The sequence below is a fragment of the Cryptomeria japonica genome, chromosome 3 (assembly GCF_030272615.1).
Source record: "Cryptomeria japonica chromosome 3, Sugi_1.0, whole genome shotgun sequence".
NCBI lineage: Eukaryota > Viridiplantae > Streptophyta > Pinopsida > Cupressales > Cupressaceae > Cryptomeria > Cryptomeria japonica.
In genome coordinates, this window is record NC_081407.1 from 303,960,798 (window position 1) to 303,973,680 (window position 12,883).

A 12,883-nucleotide genomic window follows, 5' to 3' on the forward strand; every position below is an offset into this window, starting at 1 on the left:
GATTTGTGAGGAGAAGAGGCTCCAATTTATAGATTGGAGGAGACCAATGGAGGGCCAAAAATTGATTTGGTCATGAAGGGTTGAGATCGATTTGAAATAGAAGGCATGGATCAAGGGTGCCTTGGGAAAAATAAATGGGAATATAAAATTCCTTGAGAAAAGGGAGGAGAAATTTGAATTTCAAACATGAGGAATCAAAAATTCCAAAATAAGGATGCATTGAGGGATTCAAAGAAATTTGAATTTCTTTGAGAGACTCAATGTTGATGTGACATGAGTGGGAATTAAAAATTGAGGGATAATGATAAGCATGATTATGAGAGATTCTAGAAGGATTAATTAGGTTGAGTGAGATTAGGAAAAGTGATTTGTAGGAATCACATGACTAGGTTAATTAATTAGAAATAATTATTGGAGGGGACTTTAGAAGAATAGGGGAGTAATTAATTTATTTGATAAATTAATTATTGGACAATAATGATATAATTAATTTAATTAAATTTAGTTGATTCTGAGAAGAATAAAGGTAACACAGTTAAATTAATTAATTATGTTGATAGACTTAAATTAATTAAATATTAATTTAATTAATTTTAAGTGTCTACAAATGTATTATAATATAACTATTAAAATATAAAAGACTATGAATTATATAGTTAAAATTACTAATGTTATGTTAAAAAATGCATTTGTATGAGTAGTTACTATACATAAACTCAACAAGTATAAGTATTCACAAGAAGAAAACCAATCCTTAAAAATATGAAAAGAAATGAGGCTCAAATCATCATAGGTGTTGTAGAGTGGGAATATATTCTTAAGAATGTGACCAAAGAATGGGATGCCTTGGTCACTAACTATAGGGTCTATTTTTTTTTCCTATTTTTATTCTTTAGGGTGTTATTTTATTTTAATTTTGTTTATTGTATCTCTTTTGGGTTTGTCTATTTTTTTATGTCTATATTGGCTTAATCTTGTCTACACTCTATCCTCTCGAGGCCACTATGTAGCACCTTTATTATACTCTCCTTGCTATCAATGGACTTCTCTCGAGTAAAAAAACTCAAAATCAGGTTTGTTAGATGGATTTTTCAGATACAATAAATTCTATCAAATAACCATTCCACACCAAATATACATTTCAGATTTATTCTTATTTTATGTTATGATACTCTCTTAAAGATAGAGTGCTTAAATTTTAAAGATTATTAGTCTTCCTTAGGTTTTCATAAAATAATATTTTCATAATTGGTTATTAGATGTTGTACATTAAGTAATGAAAAAGTAGTCATGGATAGCTATTGATGTGTGGCACTAATGTTAATAAATGCTCCATCAAATAATAAATAATATTCAATATATGTTCCATCGAATAATAAATTTTTTTTTTTAAATCTTGGAAATTAATAAGAATTTGGTTATATCTTGAAAAACATTCATGAAGGATAATTTCTTATAGCAAATAAGAAAATATTTGATCATGTCCATTATAGGCAATGGAGATCCATTTTTAGAAGATATTTGATTTAGATATATGCATATGAAAAGATTTTCATTATGTTTAGTTATAGTTATATATTAGAAATAAATTAGAAGTAATGAATAGGTAACTTAATTTCAACATTTTTTCAAGTTCCTCTTTAGCGATTAATACAGTTTTTGGATGCACATTTCTAATGTTTAATTTCAAATTTTGTCTCAACATGTTCTGATATGCCATATAATGAAGTTAAAAAATTATTATAGTGCTAACATATGAAATCACTTAAAATAATTCAAGTAATATTCAATTTTCAATACATTTTTTTTATTGGATGTATCCATTGACACATCAAAGTTACTTACAAATTATTTTGATTTTACACTCTTCTTTTCATTGTTGTCATTCCTTAATTCTAAAATATTTGTTGGAATATTATCATGTGTAACTAGGAATGGTGCATGTTCATTTTACCCATATTTACTGAATTATTATATCTAGTTTTTCAAATGCCAAACCCATGTCCTAATTTTCTATCTTTTGTCCAATAAAACATTTTAGTAAATTGCCCAAAATCCTATTTTCAAGTAATATTTTTTCATACTATATGGTTGATATGTTGCACTAAATTTCTAATCTATTTTCATCTTCTTCAACAAGGTCTTCCAAAAGTAGCCAAAAATCTTAACACCACTATTTGATACAATACTCTTTGGAAAAATATTCGCTACATTTATCTTGTTAAATGGAATGGAATGCAAAATCCTAGAAAATTTATTCACAACTATAATTATTTAATCATTTTGCCTTTGGATCTTAGGAAATGCCAATACAAAATCATTACTTATGTCTTCCCAAAGTCTCTCTAGAATTGGTAATGACTCGTAAAAACCAACATTATGAGTACTTCCCTTTTCAACCTAATAAGCCTAACAAATCTAAAAAATAATCCATACATACATATTTTTATAGTTAAAAATAATTTTCATTCGCTAATTCCATTGCTTTATCTTCTCCATAATGTCCTACTAAGATATCACTATGTTTTTCCTTGTTTAAATTTTACCTCATTAAACTTCTTGGACTACATATCTAATCACCTTTGAACAACATATCATGATGAATCAAATAATTGAGCTACATACTTCTATCTACAATTATTAGTTCTTTAAATTTTTTCCATGCTTCCACTATATAGATCACTTACAAGTGTTTCAAATCCTCAAGTCCAACTACCTTTACTCATATTAATTAAAAAAAACATTTCCTACTCAACATAACAACAAGTTTATTTTATTTTCCACTAAATTTATTGATTAACCCAAAAGTGAGCAATACAATACACACTTAGACCATCTCCAAAACCAAACTTGAGGGTCAAGAAGTCTGAATACCATTTAACCCCATAACCACAAACCTCAAGGAGAACTAGACCCCCAAGAAACCCCAATGCTACACCCCATTAACCAACCATAGCCTCAAGTGATCCCCTATCTAGACTTTGGGAATAATCCTATGGAATTTCTCCCAATCTTTCACCTTCCAATCACCCATTTGCTCCAATGCCAATTTATCCAACCAATAAGCCACATTATTCCATTCTCGTGGGATATGGACAAAATAAGTGAAATTGCTTGTAAGTTACTAAAGCAAACAATTTTCTAAACCACCAAAACTTAAGGGAGCAACCTTCACCAAATAGCTATTAATGGGAAGAGATTGAACCATATATTTAAATTAACAAAAATATCCCAATAAAGGATAGCCACATGAAGGTCTAACAACCAACCCTCCTAAAACTTATCCAACACATTTTTCCAAGACCCCTTAATTAATGGTCCAACAAAGATGGCGATACCAAGGTACACAAAAGAAAGAGTTTCAATCTAAAGTCTAATAATGTGAGAAATCCAATGTTGTATAAGAGGAGGGATGTTGAAGAACAAAATGGAGGATTTTCCTTCATTGCTCCACTAACCTAAGACTACAAGATAAATATTTGAATTCGATCTCATGTTATTTTCTTTTTTGAGTTTGGAAACTCCCATCAAAGATATTTCATCAAAAAATTGTAAGTGAGAATGAGAAGGAAAAATATTACCCCAACACCAACCTTGAATAGCCTTGTCTCACATGGGATTTATGACTCTTCCAAAACCCTTGGCCATTAATATAAAAAAAGGGTAATAGAGGGTCTCCCTACCAAAGACCATGCAAGGCTCCAAACAAGGTTGAAGGCTCACTATTGATAAGAATAGAATAAGAAGTTGAAGTAACACATATTATCACCTAGTTAACTTAGCTAGCTCTAAACCCAAATGCTAGGAGCACTTTTCAAAGGAATTACTATTTGAATTGGTCATAAGCTTTGGCCATGTCTAATTCAATAAATATAACCTTATCCTTCGAATTTTTCATGGATTAGAGACCTCAACTACAGTAAAAATTCCATTAAAATTTTATCCGTTTGCCTCAAATCTTCTCGTTTGCCACAAATCTTCTCTACTCCTTAGAGATGAGCCTACTAATCCATGACTTAGGCCTATCCACAATAAACATAGAGACAATATTATATACAAAATTGTAGAGAGCTTTGTTCTTGAAAAAATCTACCAAACTAGCTCCTTCTCTTTTGGGGATGAGAAAAAGAAAGGTAGAGTTCATTACCATAAATGTATATTTGTTCCTTTGTGATTCTTGCACTGCCTCCAATAAGTCAAATATTATAATATCTTATAATTATAGAAATATTTTTTCTAATAATCCATTGCTTCCTAGGGATTTCCCTTTCTTCAACTAAAAAATAAACCCCTCCAATTCATCTAGAGATATAAAACTAATAAGAATCTCATTCATTTCATTATAAATAAATGAGGGGATACAATCTAAATTAGGATTCTCTTCATCAAAATTCTCTTCATCAACCACAAGGGGTGAATCCTTATTGGAAAAAGAAGAGTAATATTGAATAGCCTCCCTAGAAATATCATGGAAGGAAGGTAAATTGTTAATTGTCTTCTTGAGAAGACACAGGTGAATAGGTCATATTCCCATGTCTTTAGGCCTTGACAAAGTTAAAGAATAAATTTGTGTTTCTACTGCCCTTCTCAAGTCATTCAATCTAGGACTTTAAAAAATATATATTTCCTTATGAAATTCCCATTCTAAAGCTCCTTCAAATCTTTAGATCCTTTCCTAGGGCATCCCTCTATAAGGTTGTGTTCACTATTTTGTTGGGTCCAAATAGGATTGGGTAGCCAATAGCCAAAAAGATATTACGAAATTCCACATTTTTGGGGGATGACCCCACAGCGCAATGGTTAATTGCAAGCCATGTTGATATAACAACCACCGTTCAAATCCTTGTAGGCTTGCATTTGTTCTTGGAGGTGAAGATGTCTTGCATTGGTGAAAATGTCATGTCGTGTAGATGTCAATTGAGCCCCCCACATTAGAGTATGTGCACAAGCTAACAGATAAAGGAGCCGGAGGTAGGTGGACCCTGTGCTGACTTGACAAATTTTCCACCTTGCCTATGATTGGTGACTATGAGCAGAGGTGTTAATGCTTCGTATTATTCGATGTGGATAGAAGATAGACGATACCCAAGTGCGTGATAAGGGGGCAGAGGAATAAGGCAAGGAGTGGAGAGATAGGGGATGGAGAGATAAGATGAGGAGTCAAGAGATAAGGTGAGGAGTGGAGAGATAAGGCGAGGAATAGAGAGATAAGGAGAGAAGTGGAGAAATAAGGAGTAGAAGATATAAGGAGAATAGAGAAGGTGTCAAAGAGAAAAGAGGTATTAATACTTTAAAATATAATATGATGTACTCGGGGATGGGTTTTCTCACTATAGTCTCCGTGGTTCAAATCTCTAATCCAAAGCGATTATCAATAAATAAAAATAAAAAAATAAAAAAAATACCACCTTTTCCATTTCTTGAGCTGATACTTCACAAAGTATAATATCTTGACAAAAAAAAAATAACCATTCAATAAGATGACATCCTTTTACTCCACCAATCTCCCAAAAGATCATGTAATGAAGTATTATACAACCATATAAGCTGAAAACTAAAGGATAGATTCATTGTGATGCCAAACAAGGAAGCTAGAAATTTGATAGGCTAGTGATCTAAACCCCTCAACTCTAGAATCTTAGAACCGGTAACCCAGTTGCCAAGACAAAAATAGACACCAAAAAACCTATCCAATCTCTCTAAGATAGAGTCCTTTCTACATCTCATGTTACTCCAGGTATAGAATCCATTACTAGGTTTTATGTCCACCAAGTTAATGGTGAAAATATGTTTGTTGAGTCGCATGAAAGAGGTCTCTAGCGTTTCCAATCCCATCCTTTTTTCCCCCAAACCATTAATAGAATTAATTTTTTTAGCCAAGATCTTAGAATATAAGGGAGCTAAGGATCGAACATACCAAATATGTGAGCATAACTAGGTTCTACCAAGAAAATGCATTGGGGTATAGAAATTGGAGAACAAGAAAAAACATTGTAGAATTCAAAACTAGAAGCAACCACTAAGATTGAAAATCTACTAGACATCCACCAAAGTGGTGTAATATTACATGGATTCCCATAAACAAGCTACAACCCCTCCATTTCCTTAAGAAACAATACATTGACAATGACCCCTCCACTACAATTTGGAAGCCATTTCGTACATCCTCTCCACTAATAAATTTTACTCTTGGATAAAAATTATATATGGTGAATAAGCTCTGATTAAATCATGAATATTTTTTTTTCTAGAGATGATGTTCAAGTCCCTTCCATTCTAGGAAGGGAAAATAATTTCTAAGAATTATTTTGACTGGCCCCAATTCCAACAAATTCTCACCCATTAATTTAATATCATCTTTATCTTCATTTCACTCCACCTTGGGAGGTTTCTTTAGGGCACGATACTTGAGGTTATTTTTTTACAACTCTAACATGGGAGAGGCTCTCCTTTTTCTATATCTAGATCCTCCTTTAACAAAGGAGCAAGCACAACCAATATTGATCGATATATCCTCTCGTTGTTCTCAATTGGCTCCTAAGCACAAGGAGCTACTAGATTCAAATATATATCCATCTATGCACCATGAAGCTCATCCCATTTATTTCCCTAACTAAATCCTCCTCAGTTACCCTTGATCCACCCCCAAAATTCCAACTCCAAAATATAACCCTTATGGATTCACCTCTTGTTGAAGAAGTCTTCCAAAGCATCAAATTGGTTTTAAACTCTATCTTGTCTATCTTTAAGAGTTATTCATTTTACTCTCCCTAGGTAGTTGCAAGGATTTATTGGAATAAAACTATCCTTATCTACTTCCTCAACTAAAATATGAATTTTTCCTTTGTCCATATTAGGTGTTTGATGAGTAGACACATTAGCTATAACCCTTGCAGGGTTAATCATAGGACACTTAACCATATTCATGAAAAAAATGGTACCATAATTTAAGAGATTTGTAATCAAGTTGTTAAGTCCATGATGTAGATCCAATATAAATTTCCAAACAATTTGACAATGGGTTATTTAAATTTGTTCTAATATAGATATATGCATAACAAAATGCCTTTTTATCTAGCATCTATTTTGATGGAGCTATCAACTTGCCTAGTAGAAAAGTGATCATATGTAGAATATAATTCCTCCAAAACACTAATGGGAGATAAGGAAGCTATATCCAAATAGGAATACTTGTCAAAATTTTCTCTACTAGATTAAAAGAAACATTATGTGGATCGATAAATAGGCCAAACTGGTTGTAAAAGTAGGCCCCCCCTCAAAAGCCTTATTTTGATTAGGAAAATAGGTAAATACTACCATGACATAGATATTATTGACCAGTTCACCTACATATGACCTTCAAGGTTCCAGGTAAGATGAGCCAAAGATTCCAAAAAGGGAAGAGACACCCAAATCCCCATAAACTTGCATATTAAGGCATGCTTATTTAATTAGTTGACATCCTTCACTAGAGTCAGATTGAATCACTAAAATCAATTAAGATTAGCTCCTTTGAAGGCATCCATTCACTTTTGAGGTCTGAGGATCTCCATTTTGTGGCAATCCCTGCACACTCATAATAATGTTAAAAAAGTAACACTCACATGCTTGGATGAGGATGAAGATCAACCTCCATCAAAGCCTCTCAAAATGGAACATTTTTCTTACTACTTATAATGTGGAGAAATGGGACTCACTATTCTAATACGCAAACTAGGAATCAAACCCAATACTATTATTTATATTAGAGAACAACCAATATGCCCATCTACAAACCCTTGGGAGTGTTGGGTACTGGATGTATTGTTCTCTTTTTGTGTTTGATTGATTGGAAATTGCATGTACAAAAAACTAGGCTAAATGGTGCAGAATTGACAATAAAAAATATAGATAGCAAAATATAGATTTGGAAATCAACTAACACATGTATGAAACTGGAAGGGAATGTAAAAAGGAACCTATCAAAGAAATCTCTAGCTTAAACCTAGGTGGACATTGTAGCTAGGCACCCTAGTCCAAACAAGTCTTCATCTGCACAATAGGTATTCAACTGAACTCAGGAGCTCCAAAATTACCCTCCAATAAAATCTTAGGTTGAAACACTTCGACTATGGCACTAGGTGCCCTAGTCTTGGTATGCAGGGGTGTTAGGTACCCTAGTCCTTTATTTTTTTCTACTGAACTAGGTCTTGTTGTCTCTGTCTCATTCTATATTGCACTCTTGTATCCTTAGTTTGAACATGTAACCTGTTTCTTAGCCTAGATATGCACAAACGAGGAGAAAAATGGTGTTGGGTTGTATAAGGGCTTGCCTTAGTCGAACATCGGGTTGGACTCAACCCTATAGAAATGAAGATAAGGAAATAAAAATCTGAAGTGAAATGCTTAATTGAAATGGTTGTACCTTCAATTGATGATGCAATTCTCTTAGGATAAGTCCTCCATGTGTTAATCCAATAACATGATAAATCATCATAAAATCCATCATGAAAATGTAACTGAAGATTCCTTGCTATAGCTTGCTTCTCCTTAAACTAACATTTTCTCTTGGATCATGATAATTGTTCTTGAAATGAATTAGGGATGATGTCTTATATAGGGATCTCAAGGTAAAATCACTTTTTGGATGACTTAAAGTAATCATTTTTTTACATCGAGGATAGATCAAAAAAAGCCAAGGCCAATACTTTATACTCTCAAAATCTTAGCCAAAAAATGTCAAACACTAGGTCTAACAAATGTCTTGACAAAATACGCCCAAATTTTAAGGGTCGTGAGAGAATAGGGCCTTAATACCATATCTATAATTATATAAAAAATGACAATATTTAAGGGGAGGAAAAGGTGCATTGAACATTAAAATGATACAAGGCACATATAATCTAAAAATGATATAAGATAAAGGGCACATTTAAAAGAAGAGCCCAAATAAGAGTGTTTTGATGGATTAAAGTAGAATAGGAATCCCATTCTTGTAATAAACATTAATTTAATTCTAGAAAAGGTCCTATAATAAATAAAGGAATGCAAAATTTAAAATAAATGTTAGAAAGAGTGTGAAATTGGACTTATAATTAAAAGAGTATAATTTACAGCACTAAACTACCAATGTTTCCAAATGGGCCATACTCAACAAACAAAAGGAGAATCCCCCAACAAAAAGAGCCCTTGCTACTCCCCAACAAACCCCAACTAGGCTACAAATGCCTCTCCAAAGAAACTCATATCACCAACAACAAACACCCTACCACCACTATAGAAGATCACACACCCCACACATGCCTATAGAGACAGAGAAAGAGAGAAGGACAGACATGGATAGGGTCAAAAAAACCTTGGCCCGCACATGCAGGATAGAACTCCTTGTCTTGCTATTCCCCTCATATCTAAAAGTATATTTTTATGATTTTATTTTCCACCCTTATACTTCAATACCAAAATGTATTTTTTTATAAGTTTTGACCATGAAATGTGTTTTTTATTGAACTTACATTGAATATTCAAATATTATAATGCTTGACGACTAATGTCTGACATACATTCCTTTGGCAAAAAGTTATGTATCAATTTGTGTGGTTCTTAATTATGACATAATTTTTTTTTGTCATAGAATAAATAATTCTCTATTTATTCATTTAAATTCTCACTTAAATATGCTACTATTATTTCGTCTTGACTAATTATTGCTCTTTTTCTAGATCTTCTTGTGTCATAATCCACCTTAAATACCTTGGCATAATTTGATAGTGCTAACATTGATTGTTCTATCACCATCTTCTTTAGAAACTAAATATAATATTTTTTCTAATGTTCACTTGAATTATTTTTAATCTACCTTCATAGTCTAATTTAATCATATACAAATATGAAATTTCTATAGAAACTTATGAAACGATGAAAAAATATTATCTCTCCGACATTCAATAATGTAGGCCACTCAATGATTGTTCTAACTTTATTTGGATCCGTCTGCAATCCTTTAACTAAGATTACAAACCCAAAATGTACCAACTCTTTCTTCACAAAAATAAACTTCATATTGATGGACAAATTTTATTCCCTAAACCTCTATAGTATTAATTTGACATTTTCTAGATATTCTTCCATGTTTTTTTTCTAAAAAATAAATTATCATTGAAGGAAGCAATTAAAAACTTACACAAAAAATTCTTGAAAACATCCTTCATCAATCTCATGAATTTATTCAGGGTATTTATAAACCCAAAACACATAATTAATTATTCATAAATTCCTTCATTCATCTTAAATATTATCTTCTATTAATATTTTTATCTAATTTTTTTGTAATAACAACTACTCTTCAAACCTATGTTTGTAAAATACTTCACTCAACTAATTTTTTTTTTTTTCATCAATTCTTAGTATTGGAAATGAATCTAAATCATGATATTTTTATTTCTATAGAGCTTGTACACATCCTCCATTCTCCATTCTTTTTAGGTGCTAGTATTGTTGAACTTACGTATGGTCTTGCATTTTCTTTGACCAAATATTTCATCAATGGCTACTACACTTGTTGGCTCAACTCTTAATTTTTTATAACGTCACCCTATCCATCACTTTCTTTGGTAAACTTGATCTTGGTATCATATCCATATGATGAATGATGCTTTTACTAGTGGTGATCTATATAATATATTATCTAATATGATATCTTCATACTTTATTAACAATTCTAAAATTTATTATTCTATCTTATTTTCATCCATAGTGGTGTCTATTGTACTTGCAATTTTACCTATCCTTGGAATCGACATAAAGAAAATGTTTTCATATCTTAGACCATTTAATGATTTTCTCTTATATACTAAACAAACTTTAACACTACCACATACTTGAATATCCTTCAATTCTAACGAAACACAAGTATGCACCTTATCATCTTTTGTGATGGTGTAAGTATTATTTATCCCTTCGTATATATATTTCCTACCATATTGACCTAGTTTACTCTGTTATAAATGAATTATATCAATTTTAACGATATCACACAAAAAATCATCATGACAATTTTATATCTTGTATTTCACCAAAAAAATTGATCACTTGTCATCTTTTTGTGTTCATCTTACAACAAAGTAAATTTGTATGGACTAGAGTGTTCTAATCTTTACAACATCGATATTCAACCATTTTTTTTTGACACCAAATCATATGTATGACCACTATCAATGATAACCTTACAACACTTACCTCATAATTTGCATAATATTCTAAACTAAATTTTCCTTTGTACTAGTTCCTCTTAATCCATAGTATCTTCTCTTGGCAAAATTATTATCATGATTAATGATTTTTCTTTTCCAGTTTATCAATTCAACCCTACCATCCTCTCTATTCTTCCTCTATATGTAGTTGTTGTACTACCTCCTTGTCCTTCATAAAATTCATGTGATTTGATGTCCTTCTTCTCAATATTTGAAATAGGTTCCACAAAAATTTATTTCTCATGTCTTCCATATCTTCCCCCATCTCTTTGAAATCATTTTGATCCTTCCTTACAATATATATTAATACCTTCTCTACTATTATGATAGAAATTCATGTTTCCTCCATCATGTTATACATTATCACTCTTTCTTGCTTTTAAATGTTCCTTATAGCATCTTCACCATTATAAGTTAATATCTAATTATTAAAAAACTTCCACCTCTTCCTCTCTATCCAATTTTTGTACCCTAAAATATTTTATTCAAATTCTCTACTTTTATTGCAAATTGAAATTCTTCTTTAATTATTTATTCATTTCACCAAGCTTAGTTCCTTTTGAATAATTTCTCTTATTTTATTGATACATATTGCATTTTTTCTCTTGATTTCTTCTCTATGTTCAATCCTTGTAATTTTTTTGTAAATTTATCGAGTATACTCCATGATCCTATCTTGCTTCTTCCTATTTTACACATGCTAACATTTTTATCACATTTAGTTATAGCTACACCGTACATAATAATCTAGTCTTACATAATCATATATATTTCTTCTCTCCTCTAATTCCTTGCATCCCTTGTATGCAATCAATTGGAGCCAGTGAATAAAGTCACCAATATGTTTTTGATGAGTATGGTTACATTAACTAACTCATGACCATTTGCATTCTAGATGTAATCAAATTTATTCTTTGCTACAAGAAGATTTATATTATCGTCATGGATAAAATCCGTTATCATTTCTAATTTTACTTTTTTATGATTAAAGTTTTAATAAAGTGGTATTGTGTGCCTAGGGGAAGAGCAACAGTTACTGTTCATGTTCTAATAACCATTCACTCTTTGCACAACCAACCACCCAATTAATAACTTTAAAAAAACCAAAAAAATAAATAATTGAAATCTCATTAATAAGTTTCACATGTACCAATAGCCGCTCATTTTTTAGCATTTTTGGACCATAATTGGTCCATTTGTGCACTTTTATTGGTACCCATAGCACACGACTAATGGGGCATTTGTGCGTAAGTATTATAAATTTTAAGTGCACAGTGATTGGGGCATCTTTAAGTAGATATCAGACAACACTTTGAAACGTGTATTTTTTTACCCTTGCATGCATAACGGATCCCACAACATGCATCATGACTACCTGGAAGCTAAAACAATAGCTATAAATAGTTAAGTCGCATGCGAAGACAACCAAAAAAATCATCGAAATTCGATGTCCCGTTTAGAATATGTTAGTGTGCAAAGTTAGCTATAATGATTACTCGTATGCTTCCCCTACTTTAAATACGTGATAGATACTTTTCATTGAATTTATTTTTTGTTAAATATATGTTTCAAGATGAAGAATTCATTGCGAAGAAAGTAAAAAATATTATCATATATGTATTATGTATGCATCATTTTTGTGATTGTTTGAATAT